This window comes from Miscanthus floridulus, chromosome 1 (assembly GCF_019320115.1).
Source record: "Miscanthus floridulus cultivar M001 chromosome 1, ASM1932011v1, whole genome shotgun sequence".
NCBI lineage: Eukaryota > Viridiplantae > Streptophyta > Magnoliopsida > Poales > Poaceae > Miscanthus > Miscanthus floridulus.
In genome coordinates this window covers 157585187-157604582 of record NC_089580.1, presented here as the reverse complement: position 1 = coordinate 157604582, position 19396 = coordinate 157585187, and the positions used below count along the sequence as shown (strand labels likewise).

The 19396-nt window shown below is 43.5% G+C and overlaps 1 pseudogene; it reads left to right on the top strand.

Moving 5' to 3' along the window:
- The first annotated feature begins 2172 nt into the window (after positions 1–2172).
- LOC136466067 (metal tolerance protein 2-like) lies at positions 2173–14206 on the top strand (annotated as a pseudogene).
- Positions 14207–19396: the final 5190 nt, after the last annotated feature.

The following is a 19396-nucleotide window of genomic DNA, read 5'->3' as shown; positions in this document are numbered from 1 at the left end:
TCAAACTTTCATCATAGGTACCACTCGCACAGAAATTTTAAATAATTTCGTGAATTATTATAGTTCAAATATGAGGTTTAAAATACCAAACTTTTAACAAAGCTCCTACGTTTATGACTAGACATGCCAACTTTGCTCGGAGTACCTCCTGCACTGGTTAAGTCATCGGTAATGTTTTTTATACAATTTCATGATGGTCCGACTGTTGACCTAGTGATGTGTCATACGGGAATATTATTTCAGCATATTCCTAACTAGTCGTACGATCTAGCGTGGTCAGTGGAGGCCGGCGGATCATCTGGTTATGTCTGTGTCTGTCAGCCTTTTCAATAGCGAGCAGTCTCTTCATCTTCTATACAAGTATACTATCCCTGGTTCACCTGGAGCTACATCTCCCGTGCATCGACGATCTTTCTGCGCCTCTTGCATGCCACCTGTATGCACGTGGTCTTTGACTGTGTGCTCCGTTCCTTCGGAGGAATTTTGGAGAAATACGAATAAACCTGGAGAAATCGTGAGAAAAAAATACTATTTTAAATTAAAAAAAAAGGATCAAAACTGAGTTTAAGGGGCACGAGAATAGTGCCTTTGCCAAGCTATACGAGTTCTCCGTCGCTGACATCGAGCGCTACTACATACTGACATCGTGCCTCGTGTTTGGACCGCTGCCTTCGAGCAGGCGTGTCCGCACGGACCGCTCGCCTTCGGGAAGGAGCGTCTGCTTGCATTGCTTATTCTTTATCAAGCGCATCTCTTTTCTCCACCAACTTTGTCTACTCCAAAGCAGGTTGCATCGGCACCTTCTACCCCCACTGTTCTGTGCACCATCAAGGCCTTCTCTACTGATCCCTTAGACGTTGACATATGGCTGGGGACTTCTACCGAGTACGTCTCATGTTGACAACACTGGTGCATGACTGGGTTTGAAATAAGACAAATCTTTTTAAGTTTGACCACGTCTGTAAAAACAACTTTAACATTTATGTCTATAAATATGTTTACTATAAAAATACCAACCTCTCTTTCATATTACTTGTCACTTTCAACAACTTTTATAGATTCTCTAAATACTTGATACTATGAGCTTACCAATATCTCATTTTCAGTTATAAATATAATGATGCTTATTCGATATTATCTTAAATGTTAGTATTTTATATAGGTTTTGTTAATTTTAAATTTGTTTGACTTCTTTGAATTGTATTTCTTTATGGAGAAAGTAGTATTATATATATATATATATATATATATATATATATATATATATATATATATATATATATATATATATATATAGGGATGTTTGACTCGTTATTACAAGCGAAATTTCTTTTTTTTTTTTAAACAGAAATGGCGGACTCAGCCTCGCAGGTCGCAGCCGGGTCGCCGGAGGCTCCGACCCGAAGCAGGCATTCCCTTTCCCTGACAAGATGGGATTCCGCTTCGCACGCCTCGCCGCCCGCGCCGCGGCCTCTCGCCGGGGCATGATCCCAGCAGCCTCCGCCCGCCGCGCGCTCGCCCCACCCGCCTTGCCGGCGGAGCCACGCTGCGGGCCCCACTAGCTCGTCCCCGCCCGCGGCCACGTGGGCCACTCGCACCACCACGGCGGGGAGGACGAGGCCGAGACGTTCGATAGGATCTTCCGGCTGGGACTCGCCGCTGACGTCGTACTCACCGTGGGGAAGGCCGTCACAGGCTATCTCTCCGGCAGCACCGCCATCGCTGCCGACGCCGCCCACTCCCTCTCGGACATAGTATGTGTGTGAAAATGAGGTGCCCCGTGTGCATGATGCTGTATGTTTCGTGGAGGTTTGCTAATTGTGCGGGTTTTGGGATTGCACAGGTGCTTAGCGGGGTGGCTCTGCTGTCGTACAGGGCGGCCAAGCTCCCAGAGACAAGGAACATCCCTATGGCTAGTCTCAAAATTTCTTCCTCCTCCGTTCCTCATATATATGCGGCTTAGCTGGCTATATCAGGGTGGTAGTTTTTGTTAGCAATTTTGGCAATTTCATTGTCAGTTTAATCTAGAAAAATAACATCAGCAGTTTTATGACGACATATATGTGCATGTGTATATTTCTTATGAACACTACAGCATGTAGAAATGACATACTGGTGAATACAGTAAAAACACAAAGTACAGAGATTAGACTGTACCTAGCGGAGGGTCCCATGCCGAGGACATCGGAGGCTGCATTCGCACTAGTTGACATAGTGGGTTGCTCGAAGTTGCGGACCACAGTCGATGCAGGAAGATGTTCGCAGTGCAGTCCCACGAACGGATCACCAGGAAGAACACGCCTTGACGTTCCACAGGCAATCACCGGGAAGAAGATGTACGTGGACGAGCAATCACGGATCGTTCCCCAAAAACCTAATCGCCGCTCACCCCGTGCAGGGTTCTCAGGCGGACGAGAGTTCCGGAGGCACCTGTTCTCCCGCTACTCCGAGCGCGCAGAGTTACGGGGAAGCCAGGAAGCTCGGATATACGGGAGTGGTTGCCGGACTGACGGAGGACTCGGATGTATGGGTGCGACGGGAATGAGAGAGGCAGCGGAGAATCCCAGGAGACGGAAGCGGAAAAGACGGTAACTGCCGCCATCAGTTCGCCTCCACCATCAAGGGGAGTAACTCCCGTTGTTATGTGGATTAAGTGGCAAAAGACTGGGCACGCCCGCCTGCCTCGGCCACGGCCCGGCCGGCGGCGGTGGCGGCGCACGCGCGTGTGGCACGTCTTTATCCTTTTCTCAGCTTCTCAATTTAGAGGAATAATTTCCAATCATATAAGCTAAGTCAGCGTTCAGTCAAAATCCTGTATGGTATTAAGCCATACAACACTTAATGTTATGTACCATAGAGCTTTATTTGATTTATTAAATATTATATGGGCCAAGCCCATATTATATCCAACAGTTTTGATTAAGGTATATGTGATGGGTTGTTGTGAGAAGCATTGATTCACTGATAGATGTAGTCTCGTGATCCATTGTCTGGCTGGCAAGATTGCAGAACGACCCACACCTTGATTTTACAAGATATCAGGTTTTACATTTGATTCAACATGACAGGTCTCCTTCATGTTTGTGCGTGTGCATTTATACATGATTATGTGTATATGCTGTTCTAGTGATACTACCTTTCCAAATGGTGCGATGGAACTGTTTAGCAAAGCAATCCTTAAGGCTTAGCAACAGATCATGAGATCAAATCCTGGAAATTCATGTGTAAGGGCTTGTTTGGATACAAGAGCTAATTGCTAGATAGCTAAAATTTTTGATCCAAACAATAGAGCTAATAGGTGGGCAAATTTTTTAGCCAAGTCTTCAATTAGTTGTTAACCAAATAGCTAGCCAACCATAGCTAATTTGAACTAATTTTTAGCCCCAACTAGTAACTAGCCATATGTATCCAAACAGGTCCTAAATCACACTTGCACTTAGTGTGAACCCTGGTAGGTGATAGCTAGAAGATATGTTTGACATACCATTGTGACAAGCTATTAGTGTCCCTCTGTTGTAATTGGACCTAGACGAGCCATTTTCCAAGTTTAATTATTTGACTTCTATGCACACATCCATAAGATATTGGAAGTCGCATTTCTTACTTTCCTTTTGTTCAAGGGCATGGAAAGTTCGAAAGTTTAGGAGCTCTTGGGATTTCAAGTATGCTGTTGGTTACTTCAGGTGGGATTGCATGGCATGCTTTTGAAGTTCTTCAGGTCTATTACTTCTCATTGACAAGATTTGTTAAAACTTGAATTGTATTTTTGTTTGTGATGTGACATAAGCTATGCCCTCTTAATTTCCTTGCAATGCTTGTTATTTTATTAAAATTGTGAAAATGGATAAGTCTTCTTTTGTTTGTTCAAAAGGAGGCTTGTACATTGTAAATAAAAGAGGATGGTATGATATTACTTGCACAATCTGAGATCTCTTTGTACATGTCACTGAAGAATTAAAGTAACAACCACGAAAATGAATTTCACTCAAAAGTTTTTCCTTGGTACATTATTTTCTGTTGAAAAGCCAAGTTTTGCATGCTCTACTGATGCAATAATAGTGTGTGTGTGTGATATTTATTGTTTGTTGGTACTTTTTCTTGTTCTGACATTGATGAATTATATTGGTATTTGGTAATACATGATTCTGTATGGAATTTATATTTTATGTTTCTTCAGGGAGCTATGTCTTGTGCTCCTGATATAATTGGCAACACATTGCATGCCCACCACGACCATGGTAGCAGTGGGCATCATCATGGAATAGATTTGGAACATCCAGTTCTTGCATTGAGCATGACAACTTTAGCAATATCTATCAAAGAAGGGTAAGTGGGAGCTTTGCGTACCATGATATTGTTATGTTATAGAGCTCTTTTCTTCTATCATATTTCATTTTGCAGTCAGAACTCAGAACTTATGTATCACCGCTACGGGATACGGCAATAGGGGGAATGGGTATGGCGAGCATTTTTCCAAAATCAAGGATACACATACACAAATTCATCGAATATATAAAAAAAATTAAAATAACAGCATTGGCATGTCTTCAGAGAGAGGATTTAAAGGATCGAAGCAATTTCAAGTTTTCAACAAAACATATGAAGGAAGAAGATCTAAAGAACAAGTAGGCAAGGAACTGACATGTCACCATAGCTAGAGTATTTTGACCTCTGGACCTCCAGCAGTAGTGCCGTGCAGGCCCTGTAGTCCAAAAAAGTCCCGATGGGGAAGAGTTTCAATTCCAGCCTGCCTGGCGGCATGTGCTCCCGGCAAGGCAGGGCGTATCGCGCCATATTGACTGGTGTTCGTGAGCTGAACCATTCAATTTTTTATCCCATTTTCCCAATACCTACCGATACACATATCGGGCCGTATCGTGGCGTATCAGATACAGGTATGGCAGCCTTCCTGGTGTATTGGTGATACATAGGTCAGAAGTGTCGTTACTAACTTCTTTTCTTACACACCAATTGAATTAATGTTTGTCATATGGTTCTGTTTTTATCGAATTGCTAACATTCTGTAGTATGTCCTGGAGTTTGTTGCAAGAAGTGTTGTTAACTTCATTCAAAGAATATGTAGCTTAAAACTTTCTTTTCTGTATGAATACGTAGCAGCTTTAAGGAACAGTGATTTAACTGTCACCTGCATTTTATTTTAATCTTTTTAGCTCTATACATTAAGTTTATAGATCATGTGTATGGCTAATTCTCACGTGATTAATCTAGTAATAAGATCTTGAGCTGGTAATGTGTATTTTACTGTTGTGGAATTACAGGCTCTACTGGATCACAAAATTAAAGAGCTGGGGAAAAGGAAGGCAGTGGGCTGATGAAAGCTAATGCATGGCACCATCTACGGATGCTATTTCATCTGTCGTTGCCCTAGTGGGGGTAGGCAGCGGCGGATCCGGAAAATATTTCAGGAGGGGCTGAACAACACTACTGCTCGATCTTAAGTCTCAGCCCCCCTACACTATAGAACTTTACCTAAAAATTCATGGGGGGCTCCACAAGGATTCCACTGCTCCGATATGGGTAGAGGGTCTCGAGCCTCCCCTGCCCCACCGTTGGATCCGCCCCTGGGCGTAGGTAAGAGCTTTACAAATGCTGGTACTTGCCATGACACAAGAAGGGAACTGCTTTAGAATATGAGTGGTAGGCATCCTCTTGTCATGAATCAAGGAAGAAATAATGTTTCTGTGCCAAGCGCAATCGTTGAAACAGGATGTTCCTATATTTTATTAGATTTCCATGTGCATCTTCTGATAGTGCATTCTTTCTCTACTTGTTATGAAAAAGTTTTTGTTTGTAGATTTTGTTAGGAATTTAGGCAATTTCATTATCCGTTTAATCCATAAAAATAACATCAGCAGGTTTGTGACGACATATATGTGCATGTGTATATTTCTTATGAACACTATAGCATGCAGAGGTGACATATTGGTGAATACAGTAAAACACAAAGTACAGAGATTAGACTATACCCAGTGGAGGGTCCCATGTCGAGGGCATCGGATGCTACATTCGCACTAGTTGACATAGTGCGTTGCTCGAAGTCGCAGACCACAGTCGATGTAGGAAGATGTTCGCAGTGCAGTCCCACGAACGGACTACCAGGAAGAAGACGTCTTGACGTTCCGTAGGCAATCACCGAGAAGAAGATGTATGGACGAGCAGTCGCGGATCACTCCCCAAAAACCTAATCGCTGCGCACCCCGTGCAAGGTTCTCTGACGGACGAGGGTTTCGGAGGCACCTGCTCTTCTGTAACTCCGTGCGCGCAGAGGTACGGGACGGAGAAACCAGAAGGCTGCGAAAGTGTGGTTCTCTCGGGAGACGGAGACGGAGAGACGGTAACTGCCACAATCAGTTTGTCTCCACCATCAAGGGGAGTAACTCCCGTTGTTATGTGGATTAAGTGGCAAAAGACGGGCCACGCCCGCTCGCTCACCGCCCGCCTACCTGCCCCGGCCTCGGCCCACGCCCACGGCCCGGCCCGGCCGGCGGCGGCGGCGGCGCGCGCGCGCGTGGCACGCCTTTGTCCTTTTCTCAGCTTCTCAATTTAGATGAATAATTTTCAACCATATAAGTTGAGTCAGTGTTCAGTCAAAATCCCGTATGGTATTGAACTATGCAATACTTAATGTTACGTACCATAGAGTTTTATTTGATTCATTAAATATTATATAGGCCAAGCCCATATTATATCCAACAATCCCCACCAAACTCTAGGGTTTGTAACAAAGTAGTCTCAGAATCATATTTCTTTTATTTACCAGTGTTTCGATGGAGACTGTTAAGTTGAACATCCATCTAGAACAATAGTTTCACTCAGTCACAACTGAACAATGAACTAAGCCTTGAATTGACAATTTTGTGTGAGGTGAATGTCACTAAAGTCCTTAACTGATATTGGGCAGCAAAAGGCATCCCCTCTATTTGAAGCATATAAGTCATACTTCAGTGCCTTTCATGAGTATTTAGAGATCACCCAAATCTCATAGATTATGACCAGCAGTTTGACTCATATAGGTGTGTTCCTCAAAAGATGTTCTGTAGGACAACATTTTTGCTTTGACAAGCCACTTGGAACGCATTAAGGCAAAAAACCAGCCTGTCTTACAGAAAGGAAAGATATGCATCAGAAATGAGTCTAAGGATCTTTTCTCACAATTTACTACTAGCTTGTTTCACTGTCCTACTTCATGGGATCTCCGATCACATAGAACAGGTTACCACTATAGTAAATTTCAAGTGAGTCTCAAACCCATCTCTCTCGATGCACTTTCTATCACGTTGCGTGACAGACCCTTAGTGAACTAATCTGCCAGATTGTTAGACGTGTGGACATAATCCAACGCTATTACTCCAGAGTTTCTCAATTTTCTGACAGGTTTTAGTTGTCTCTTAACATGCCTTGTGGACTTCATGTTGTCCTTAGAACTGTTAACCTTTGTAATCATAGTCTGGTTATCGCAGTTTATAGAAATAGCCGGTATGTGTTTTCAACAACCGATAAATCCATTAGGAGATCACGAAGCCACTCAGCCTCAGATCCAACAGTGTCTAATGCTGTGAGTTCTGCTTCCATTATAGACTTTGTTAAGATAGTCTGCTTACAAGACTTCTAAGAAACAACACCACCTCCAAGCGAAAACACATATCCACTTGTGGCATAAAGCTCATCAGCATCAGAAATCCAGTTGGCATTACAATAGCCTTCCAGCACTTTCGGATGTCCAGTATAATAAATACCATAGCTCATGGTTCCTTTTAGGTAGCGCATCACTCTCTCAAGAGCACGCTAGGGTCATAAGGTGTAGGAGCAGGTGCACAGTCACTGAACCCAAAGTGACTCAGCACCTTTTCCACATAGTGGGTTTGTAATAGAGTTACCCCACCATCACCTTCTCTTAGAATCTAAATATTAAGAATAACATCAGCATCTTCCAAATCTTTCATCTCAAAATTTTTAGATAGAAATTCCTTCACCTCCTCGATCACTTTGAGGCTGGATCCAAAGATCAGTATGTCATCAACATATAAGCACAAAATGACTCCTTCACCCCCACCATACCGATAGTACACACATTTGTCAGCTTCATTCACAACAAAGCCAGCAGATGTTAAAGTTTTATCGAACTTCTCATGACATTGCTTAGGAGCTTGTTTTAGGCCGTATAATGACTTTAATAATTTACACACCTTGCCTTGTTGACCATTTGCTATAAATCCATCAGGCTGATCCATATAGATCTCCTCCAACTCTCCATTTAGGAAAGCTGTCTTAACGTCCATTTGATGAACGATAAGACCATAAGAGGTTGTTAGGGAAAGCAAAACTCGAATTGTGGTCAATCGGGCAACCAGTGAATAAGTATCAAAGAAATCATCACCTTCCTTTTGAGTATAACCCTTAGCCACAAGTCTTGCCTTGTACCTCTCAATAGTATCATCAGGCCTAAGCTTTTTCTTGAACATCCATTTGCACCCTATAGGCTTGCACCCATAAGGACGATCAACTATTTCCCAAGTTCCATTAGACATAACAGAATCCATCTCACTCCGTACTGCTTCCTTCTATAAGTCAGCATCAGGAGAGGAATATTCCTCTTCAATGGTCGTTGGTGTGTCATCCACAAGGTACACAATATAGTCATTACCAAAAGATTTTGCAATCCTCTGTCTCTTACTTTTTCTGGTGACTATAGTGTTATCCTCCTCAAGATTTTGCACATAAGATTCCTCAATTTGTTTTATTGGAATAAAATTTTCATGCTCATGGAGAATTATAAATTCATGACCAGTTGTGCTAGGTGTATTTTTCATGGGAAACTCATTTTTAAAAAATATAGCGTCTCTAGATTCCATGATTGTATCAACAGCCATCTTAGGAACACTAGAGTTTATAATTAAAAATCTATAACCTACGCTGTGAATAGCATAACCAAGAAAGACACCATCAACAGTCTTTGGTCCAAGCTTTCGCTTTTTGTTTATTGGCACATTCACCTTTACCAAACAACCCCAAGTTCGCAGGTAAGAGATTTAATCTCTTCTTCTTCCATTCCTCGAATGGTGTAATTTATTTGTTCTTTGTGGGCACTCTATTTAGGACATGACATGCTGTCAATATAGTCTCACCCCACCATTCCTTAGATAGTCCCGCAGTCTCCATCATGGCATTAACCAAATCAGTTAGAGTACGGTTCTTTCTCTTTGCAATCTCATTGGACTGTGGTGAGTATGGTGGCGTTCTCTCATGAATAATTCCATGCATCGCGTAAAACTTAGAAAATTCATTTGAGAAATATTCTCCCCCGCGATTGGACCGTAAACGCTTGATTTTCTTCTCAAGTTGATTTTCTACCTCAGCTTTATAGTCTTTAAAATAATGCAACGCTTCATCTTTTGTTTTTAATAAATACACGTAGCAAAATCTAGTGCAATCATCTATAAATGTTATGAAGTATCGTCTACCGTCTTTAGTCAATTCGCCATTCATTTCGCATAAATCAAAATGAATGAGTTCTAATAGTGCCAAGTTCCTCGCCTCAGCAGCCTTGTGATGCTTGCGCGGTTGCTTCAATTGCACACACACCTGGCACTTAGAATCTTTGACTAAGTTAAATTTCAGGATTAAATTCAGATTTTCAAGCCGCGTGAGACAACCAAAATTAATGTGACAAAGTCGTGAATGCTATATATTCGACTCATCCGAAACATTAACATTGTCCACCACTTTATTACACACATCATCAAGCAAAGATAAGCGGAACAAGCCTCCGCAATCATAACCTTTTCCAACAAAGGTTTCATGTCTCGACACAACACATTTATTGGACTCAAGCATAATTTTAAAGCAATCGCGACACATCTGAGAAGCGCTAACAAGATTCTTCGTGATGGAGGGGACATGCTGCACGTTCTTTAATAGCACTATTTTTCCCGAAGTAAACTTCAGAACGATCGTACCAGCACCAAGAACACGCGCATGTGAACCATTTCCCATCAGCAAGGCTCCACTCCTACCGGCCTGATAGGAAATGAACAAAGAAACATCAGCACACACATAAATATTAGCACCACTGTCCATCCACCACTTAGGTGAAAGACAAACTGAAAGAATAAAAGGTAAAGAATTACCATACCCAGATGTTCCTCCTCCAGTCTCGCTAATTACCATGTTTGCTGATTTCTTTTCTTGCTTATATTTACGGTCTGGGCACGCACTTGCCCAATGCTCATCACTCCCGCAAACAAAGCATCCTCCACCTTTATTGTTGTTTTTCTTCTTAAACTGTGCAGTCTGCTTAGGCTTGCATTGTTGTTCTTTTGCATGTTCTTCTTCTTTTTATTACGAGATGCAAATAAGTTTTTCTCCTGCACCATATTGGCAGCGGAAGACTCAACTCCTTTTCCATGGTTGTCTTTTGCTCTCGCCCTCTCCTCAACATCAAGAGATTCAATAAGCTCAGTCACGCTAAACTCTTGTCTCTTGTGTTTTAGAGAAGTAGCAAAATCCCCCAAGAAGGTGGCAGCTTAGTGATTATACTGCCGGCCACAAACTTGTCGGGCAACAGACACGGGAAATGTTCTAGTTCCTTCGCTAGCGCCTGTATCTCATGAGCATGTTCGACCACAAAACGGTTTTCAACCATTTTGTAGTCATACAGCTGCTCCATAAGGTACAACTCACTGCCAACATCAGAAACCCCAAACCTTACCTCAAGAGCATCCCATAACTCTTTGCCTGATGTGCAAGATATGTAGTTTTTCTCATACTTGGGATGAAGTGCACTAATCACGGCACCTCGAAACAGGTTATCGGCAGCCAAGAACTTTCGCTCCTCCTTAGGAGTAAACTGTTCAGGCTTCCCCTGCGTGGCGTGATAGCAGTTCATCGCAGTCAACCATAATACCATTTTGGCACGCCATATCATGAAATTCTTACCATCAAAATTACTTGGCTTCAAAGCAGCAGCAAAACCACAGACAAAAAATTGTCTAACATTAGGTTTTTATATTGTTAGGAATTTAGGCAATTTCATTATCAGTTTAATCCAGAAAAATAACATCAGCAGGTTTGTGACGACATATATGTGCATGTGTATATTTCTTATGAATACTACAACATGCAGAGATGACATACTGGTGAATACAGTAAAACACAAAGTACATAGATTAGACTGTACTTAGCGGAGGGTCCCATGCCGAGGGCATCGGAGGCTCCATTCGCACTAGTTGACATAGTACGTTGCTCGAAGTCGCGGACCACAGTCGATGCAGGAAGATGTTCGCAGTGCAGTCCCACCAGGAAGAAGACGTCTTGACGTTCCGCAGACAATCACCGAGAAGATGTATGGACGAGCAGTCGCGGATCGCTCCCCAAAAACCTAATCGCCGCGTACCCCGTGCAAGGTTCTCTGGCGGACGAGGGTTCCGGAGGCACCTGCTCTCCCGGGAAACCAGAAGGCTGCGGAAGTGTGGTTCTCTCGGGAGTGGTTGCGGAAGGGCTTGATCTGGACTAACGGAGGACTCGGATATATGGACGGGGAGAAGAGAGGCAGCGGAGAATCCCAGGAGACGGAGACGGAGAGATGGAGCGAAAGAGACAGTAACTGCCGCAATCAGTTTGCCTCCACCATCAAGGGGAGTAACTCCTGTTGTTATGTGGATTAAGTGGCAAAAGACGGGCCACGCCTGTCCGCTCGCCGCCCGCCTCGGCCCCGCCCACGGCCCGACCGGCGGCGCGCACGCGCGCGTGTGGCACGCCTTTGTCCTTTTCTCAGCTTCTCAATTTAGATGAATAATTTCCAACCATATAAGCTGAGTCAGCGTTCGGTCAAAATCCCGTATGATATTAAACCATGCAACACTTAATGTTACGTACCATAGAGTTTTATTTGATTCATTAAATATTATATGGGCCAAGCTCATATTATATCCAACAGATTTGACCTGAAAATGTTAGGAGCTTATTACATTATCTACTGGTGAGAAAGGTTATGCTAAAGGAGAAACCTGTCTCTTTATTATCTTTATCATTTCCTGTGGAACTTCTACAGGTGGTTCCATTCTTGGGTTGCCTCTTCTTGATCTACTAGCTGGACTTGTTGTCTCTGGCATGATTCTGAAAGCTGGTATTCAGACTGGATATGAGAGGTAACTATTGCTATGGTTTAAAGCTGCTTCAGTTCCATCACAATTTAATGATACTGTAGTCTAATCAAATATGTTTCTATCCTCTTCTTTAGGAATCTTTTCTGTTTTGTGAAAATCTGCTTGCTTTCCTAGTGAGAAAACTTTTCAGATATTTCACTGCAATCTGATTACATCTGTTTGCTTGTATTAAGTGATTTGTCTTCTGTACTTCCAGAAATATTATTGTCAAAGTGTAGCTTTCTGTAGCCCTACGGCTGAATATTCATGAAATAAAAGATGACATATGCTCATTTTCTGTGTGCCTGCTCTGCTAGGATCATTGTTTTTCAGTCTCGTTCAGCTGATATCACTTTTGAACCCAACAACCATAAACCTTTCAAATTTAAACAAATTATCCTTTTATACAATTTAATACACATGATAATTCACCTTTGTAGTTTGCATGATGTTACTTGTGGTGATGATTCTGCTTGTTTCACTTGCAGTGTAATGGAATTAGTTGATGCTGCTGTGGATCCTTCACTTCTAGAACCAATCAAGGAAACTATTTTGAGGGTTCACGGTGCGAAGGTAGAATTTCAATGACTCCCTAAAATTCAGTTTCTTCTTAGCCAGTTCTAAATGTGCAGTGCTGTGATTATCAAAGTTTTGGACATAATGCTAGGGGTGCCATCGATTGAGGGGAAGAAAAGCTGGGACATCGTTATATCTTGATGTACATATAGAGGTATGCAACAATGTGCTTTCATTTTTTATTTTTTTTGCTGTAGAACTGTGGAAGTTAGCAACGGGCCAGCTAGGTCACAATACTAGAAGCAGAAAAATGTTGGAATTATTGTCTAAGTTTATTCCTATATTTTCCTTATCGTGTAGGTGTATCCTTTTCTGAGTGTTAGCGCAGCACATGATATCGGTGAAACTGGTCGTCATCAAATTCAAAAGGAGCACAATCAAGTTGCTGCAGTTTTCATACACATAGGTAGCCTGCTCTAACTAAGTTGCTCTCAACACTGTGCCTACCATCTGTAACCATGCACAGAAATATTGCATTTAAGGATTTAATATTCTCCTAGCATGCATCATAGGCGCGCGCACCTTCCAAAAAATTGACTATTTCAAATATTATGTTTTAACGTAATGTATTTGACTGGAAGTTTTCAATTCTTTTTTGAAATGCATTTCATTGCATCTGAAATAAACAATTTCTGGGTTAAGTTACACTGTATGTATGACTGTTCTTTGTGTCATTTAATTTGCCCCTTATATTCATTGCTACTGCTCTCGCATTGGTGCAAGCGGTAGAGTCTTACCGCCTGTGACCGGAAGGTCCCGGGTTCGAGTCGCGGTCTCCTCGCATTGCACAGGCGAGGGTAAGGCTTGCCACTGACACCCTTCCCCAGACCCCGCACAGAGCGGGAGCTCTCTGCACTGGGTACGTCCTTTTTTACTGCTCTCGAAATCAAGCAGTAATATCCCTTACAGTTATATACAGCTGTGTTAAACCTGCAGCTGCAGTGCTTCTAAAGTGCATGATTGCATGAATTGCAGATCCCTCATACTCAGTAGGCCTGAGCATGGACCTGAAAAGGAATCTGAAGAACTGATGGAACGAATTCAGAAGCTATCCCACGGCAACAGAGTGCAGAAGCCATTGTGTCTAATATTATTTCGTCTCATTTTTCGAAGGTAAACCATTGACTTCTAAATTGTTTTCACTATCACCAACTGCAGTATTAAGGAGTAAATGTTGTTGAAGATCATAGGGATGCAAAAGCTGCGAAAATTTGGTGCAATGATCTTATAATGTTTTAACATGTATGATATTCTGGAAAATGTCTAACCTATAGGATCTAGCTACGAAATGACTTTACATGGACTCTTGGTGAGGGCAATTGCTCTTTAAATTATCAGGGCTTACTATTTTGTGCTTAATCCTAGTAATTCAGATCGAAATCCATTTATCCAAGCAGGCCCTTAGGAGTTAGTTTTGTCCCCAAGGATGGCAAATTGTGTGTACAATTCAACCATTATTTGATGCAGAAAATGGCTTTTGAACATCTAATGCTGCATTATGTGCAAGGAAGAGTGTTGCTCCAGGTCCAAGTTTCAATGTCTCCAGAAATTTTGATTCGGTAATTGACCCTACCTATCCAAACACAAGTTGAAACTTTAAGGATTCTAACGGGTCTCTGTCTCCCCTTTACTCAACTTGAAGGGATGCAATGGAAGTCGCAAAGCAAGCCGAAGAGGAGATACTGAGGGCTGATGCTAGCATAAGCCAAGTCAGCTTACAGCTAAGATTGGGCCAACAAATAAAGCAACTTCAGCTAGCATCAAGCAAGAACGTCGCTGGTCTACATGCAGGAGATCACTGATGTCACGTCCTTTTGCTGGCTGCTTCATGAGTCTACTTGGAGTATTCCTTTCGCTAATTTTTCTGACATACATGAGCTTCATTTGCTGCTGAGGCAGTAGGCTAGGAGTCTAGGAACCGACTGCGTTCATTGTAATCAGAGTGTTCGGAGATGTGAGCTGAGTTTGTAATAATGCACAGAAGCAGCCTTGCTCAGAAATGTGTACTGGGTAACAAATTGGCTGTGTCACATACTATCAATGCAAACCGTATGAACAAGTTCCTCGCTGGCTCCGGTATAATAACCATGAACCACTTGCTACTGATGGAAAAGAAAATGAATTTTAACATTTCTTTCATTCCATGAAAGAAAATAAGAAATGTTAATTCGCTGACATGTGTCATCTGATGGTCAGTAAAGGTACTGCAAAATGAGCAAGAATCAGTGGACGCAAAGGTGAAAAGGCTTTCCTTTCTTATAGAGCTGTGTCCCCTCCAAATTCAACAATAGCCGAATCAAGCTCATTTAGAAGGATCACACTTCTGTTCGATCCTACAACCAGTATTGTACTTGCCCATACGAAATATTTCTTCTATAACAAACATAAACCCATTAGAATGTCATTATGGTTTTCAATAGGACATTTTATTAGTACTGCCTACAAAATGATATCACAGAGTACTATATTATGAAACTTTGTATGAAAACAGTGTAGCCATACACGCAAAGCAAAATGGCCTTGCTTGTGACACTCGGTGCAATATCTTCACTTTGGCCCTTGTTGCTTATTTGGAGGTGCTTGCACTTTAACCTTATTCCGCAGAAAGCTAATATCACTTGGCCGTAACTTCATGGTAGTTTTGACAAGATTTTACTTTGAATTTCATAACCTCTAGCTAGGTTCTTGCAGCCGGTAGCAAGACTATCCACTTCAAGCTTGAGTTTCTCATTATCCCATTTGAGGCAAGCAATCTTTCTTTTCGGCATATCATTTTCAATGGCTAACTCATCGCTACGAGTTTCAACAATCACATCCTTATCTTTTGATATGTTCTCATGAGATAAAAAGTAAGGGTAGCAAATCTTCACAAGATGTGAATTGGACAAAGAATCAAAGGTTAGCTCGAGATTCTTGTGGTTGGTATGAAAGTGTAACCCTTACTGTTCAACTTCTTGATCATTTTGGTGGTCTTTGCCATGAGAAAAGATATCCCATGATTAGTCGCGAGAATGCAAAAAAAAAACGCCAAAACAAAGCTACGATTAAAAGAAACGGCTACCAGAACATTTATATATTATAAAAGAAAAGAAAATACCACCTACTTGATTCATTTTAAGTAAGCAAAATCATGTGAAAAATATTAATTCAGACTAGTCAACATGCATTAAATGGAAAAAAACTTAAAACTAGTCTTGTTTTATTTACAAATATTTTGATATCATTTATACCAATTAAACTTTAACTTAAAAACAAAATAACACATGAGATCATATATTCGAATCTAATATACATGTTTAGACTAAGCAAATTTATATAAAAGCGTATTAATGTTATCTATTTTGTATATAAAACACTGAAGTTTCAAATCTATGTTGTTTTTATTTATATATAACTAGTTGCATGTATATTAATTAAATTAATATTTAACTACATAGAAAAACAATAATGCTCAGATGCGGGCATCTGTCCATCCAGACGTGGCCTCCCAGGCCTGCCAAGCAGATCGGCCCAACAGGCCTACTCACCTCTACGTCTGCCCCATCTCTCCAATCTCTACTGCACCTGGTGCGAAATTTTCCTCACTCATCTCAGCCATTGACGGTCCCCCGCCACGCTGCGCTGCATTCCCCACCGTCCCCACTCTGGCCGCGGCGTTCAGCGCACCACCACCACCCCGACGCCACCAGGATGGAGGAGGTTGCCGTCAGTCAGGACATTGTCTCCTGTGGCCGGCCGAAGACACCGTGGCAGGAAGGGAGGCCTGCGCCTATGCCTTAGTTGTACGCTAGGCCGTTGTTCTTGACGTCCCTCTAACCCGAGCTTGTTGGTTACCGCAGTTCTCCACCCAGAAGGATGTGGCCGCTGACAACCCAGTGTTTCAGAGGTTTCAAACGTATGTTTTAAGTGTTTCATCTGGATGTCATATATGTTGCATTGGCTATATACGCATGTTGCAAGCATATGTTTCAAGTGTTTCAGGAGTTTTAGACATATGTTTTAAGTGTTTCATCTGGATGTTGCATATGTTGCAATAGCTACACACATGTTGCAAGAGTATGTTTCAACTGTTTTAGACATATGTTGTAAGTGTTTCATCTAGACGCTGTACAAGTAGATCCAGATGTTGCATATATTTGCAATGGCTATACACGTATGTTGCAAGTGTATGTTACAATTTTTTCATCTATTCCGAACGTATGTTGCAAATGTTGTATCTGGATATTGCAAAAGTAGATCTAGTGTTGCACATGTTGCAATGGCGCCGGTGCCTGTCGAACGGGGCGCGGCGGGACTTGGTGCGGACCTCGACGGAGGAGCAACCGTCCACAGACACGAAGAAGGCAACACGACACAACATCCTATCGCGGTCGCCTGTTGTTGTTGCTGGGGCACCACCATGGGTCACCGTGAGGGCGCCTGAGGCCGGCAGACGCATCCACGGCGTGCATCCAAAGACGGTCAGGGCAGGAAGCAGCATGGGCAGTGAGGCACAATTCTTGCGCGCGCACGTGAAATAGAGCGAGCGTGGTGGTCAGGGCAGGAAGTACATGGGTCCACGCGGTGGGGGACAAAAACTGGCGGCGTTGGTCTCCTTTTGCATGCAGTGCGGTCTCCCACTTATTACCGTGAGCTACATCTAGACGTAGGCATGCGTCCGGACGTTCGGGCGCTAGTTGTACCCATAGAAAAACGATAATGATACAATCAGGGCGTCCAGTTGTCCGGACGACTCGCCCCAACCGCGTCGTGCGTGGATCCGCCGCCTTCACCGCACCTTTCGCTTGGACTCACGCCGCCCGTCGCGCCCACCTCCATCCGCCTGTCGTGGCCACTACCGAGGTCTGTGCCATCGATGAGCTCCGCACCGATGACCTCCGGACCACTCCATGGCATCGAGCTCTGTGTCGGTGTCGAGCTCCACGTCGATGAGCCTCCATTCGCCCAAGCAACAAGTAGATGTTGTGCTGAAAACACATGTTACAACATATGTTTCGTGTGTTTCATATGTATGTTGCAAGTGTTTCATCTGTTGCATAAGTAGATCTTGTATATATTATAATGGCTATACACGCATGTTGTAAGTATATGTCCCAATGTTTCAGACATATATTCCAAGTGTTTCATCTGGATGTTGCAAAAGTAGATCTGAATGTTACTTATGTTGCGATGACTATACAGACATGTTTCAAGCGTATGCATATGTTGCAATGACTTACAAATATGTTTCAAGAGTATCCTACATATGCAAAGTATATATTCCAAATATTTCAGCTGTTTTAGACATATATTCCAAGTGTTTCATCTAGATGTTGTAAAATTAGATCTGAATGTTACTTATGTTGCGATGACTATACAAACATGTTTCAAACGTATGCAGATGTTGCAATGACATACTGTCGACAGAATATGCTTGGCAGTACACCGAGGGGTATCCCGTGATGGTAGATTTGTCGGTGGGGGTGCGCGTAATCAAGAACCGGATGGTGACACAAGGTGCAGAGACAGCGATTTAGATAGGTTCGGGCCGTCTAATCGACGTAATACCCTACGTCCTGTGTCTTTGGTGTATTGTATTGATCTGTAGTAGATAGATCGTGATGTATCCTGATGGATCCTATCCGCTAGGAGACCCCTACCTCTCCTTATATACTCTGGAGGAGGTAGGGTTATAAGTAAAGTAGCATATCTGATACTATACAATGTCTTGCGGTGCACACCGAGCAGCGTCGTACACGCCTTACCCTTGTGGGCCAGGCCACCCCTAGGGCGCAGCCCATGTCTTGGGGGCCATACCCCCACAGCTAGTCCCCGAGCCTAACAGTAGGTGACATAGTCACGTGGTGTCAGGGTCAGAAAGTAGAAGACCAGCCGAGCAGGCAGCTAGTCCCTGGGTGTAGCCCCGAGATGAGAACAAGCACATTCACCGCAAGGTGAAGTGTGCCCACTTAGTCCCCAAGCTTGCTGGAAGATTAAGAATGAATCTTGTAGCAGGGTCAAAGAAAAAGAAGATTGAAAGCTTGCCGACGTCGTCCGACATACGCGTATCAAGATCCCAAACGTGCTGCCCAAGATCAGCACCCTGATCCGAACAACATGGAGCAGCTTGATAGCACACCGATGAGACATAGCAAGATCCGAGCACCGAGGAGTCCCCAGCGTCACTGATGATGACCGAGCACCGAGTAGCGAGGAGTCCCCGGCGTCGCCGGCGATGATCGAGCACCGAGAAGTGAGGAGTCCCGGCGTCGCTAGCGATGACCGAGCACCGAGGAGCGAGGAGTCCTCGGTGTAGGCGGCGATGTCCGAGCACCGAGGAGTGAGGAGTCCCCGGCGTCGCTGGCTATGACCGAGCACCGAGGAGCGAGGAGTCCCCGGCGTCGCTGGCAATGACCGAGCGCCGAGGAACAAGGAGTCCCCGGCGTAGGCGGCGATGTTCGAGCGCTGAGGAGCGAGGAGTCCTCGGCGTCGCTGGCGATGTCCGAGCATCGAGGAGCGAGGAGTCCCCGGCGTCACCGGCGATGACCGAGCACCGAGGAGTGAGGAGTCCCGGCATCGCTGGCGATGACCGAGCACCGAGGAGCGAGGAGTCCCCAGCGTAGACGGCAATGTCCGAGCACCGAGGAGCGAGGAGTCCCCGGCGTCGCTGGCATTGT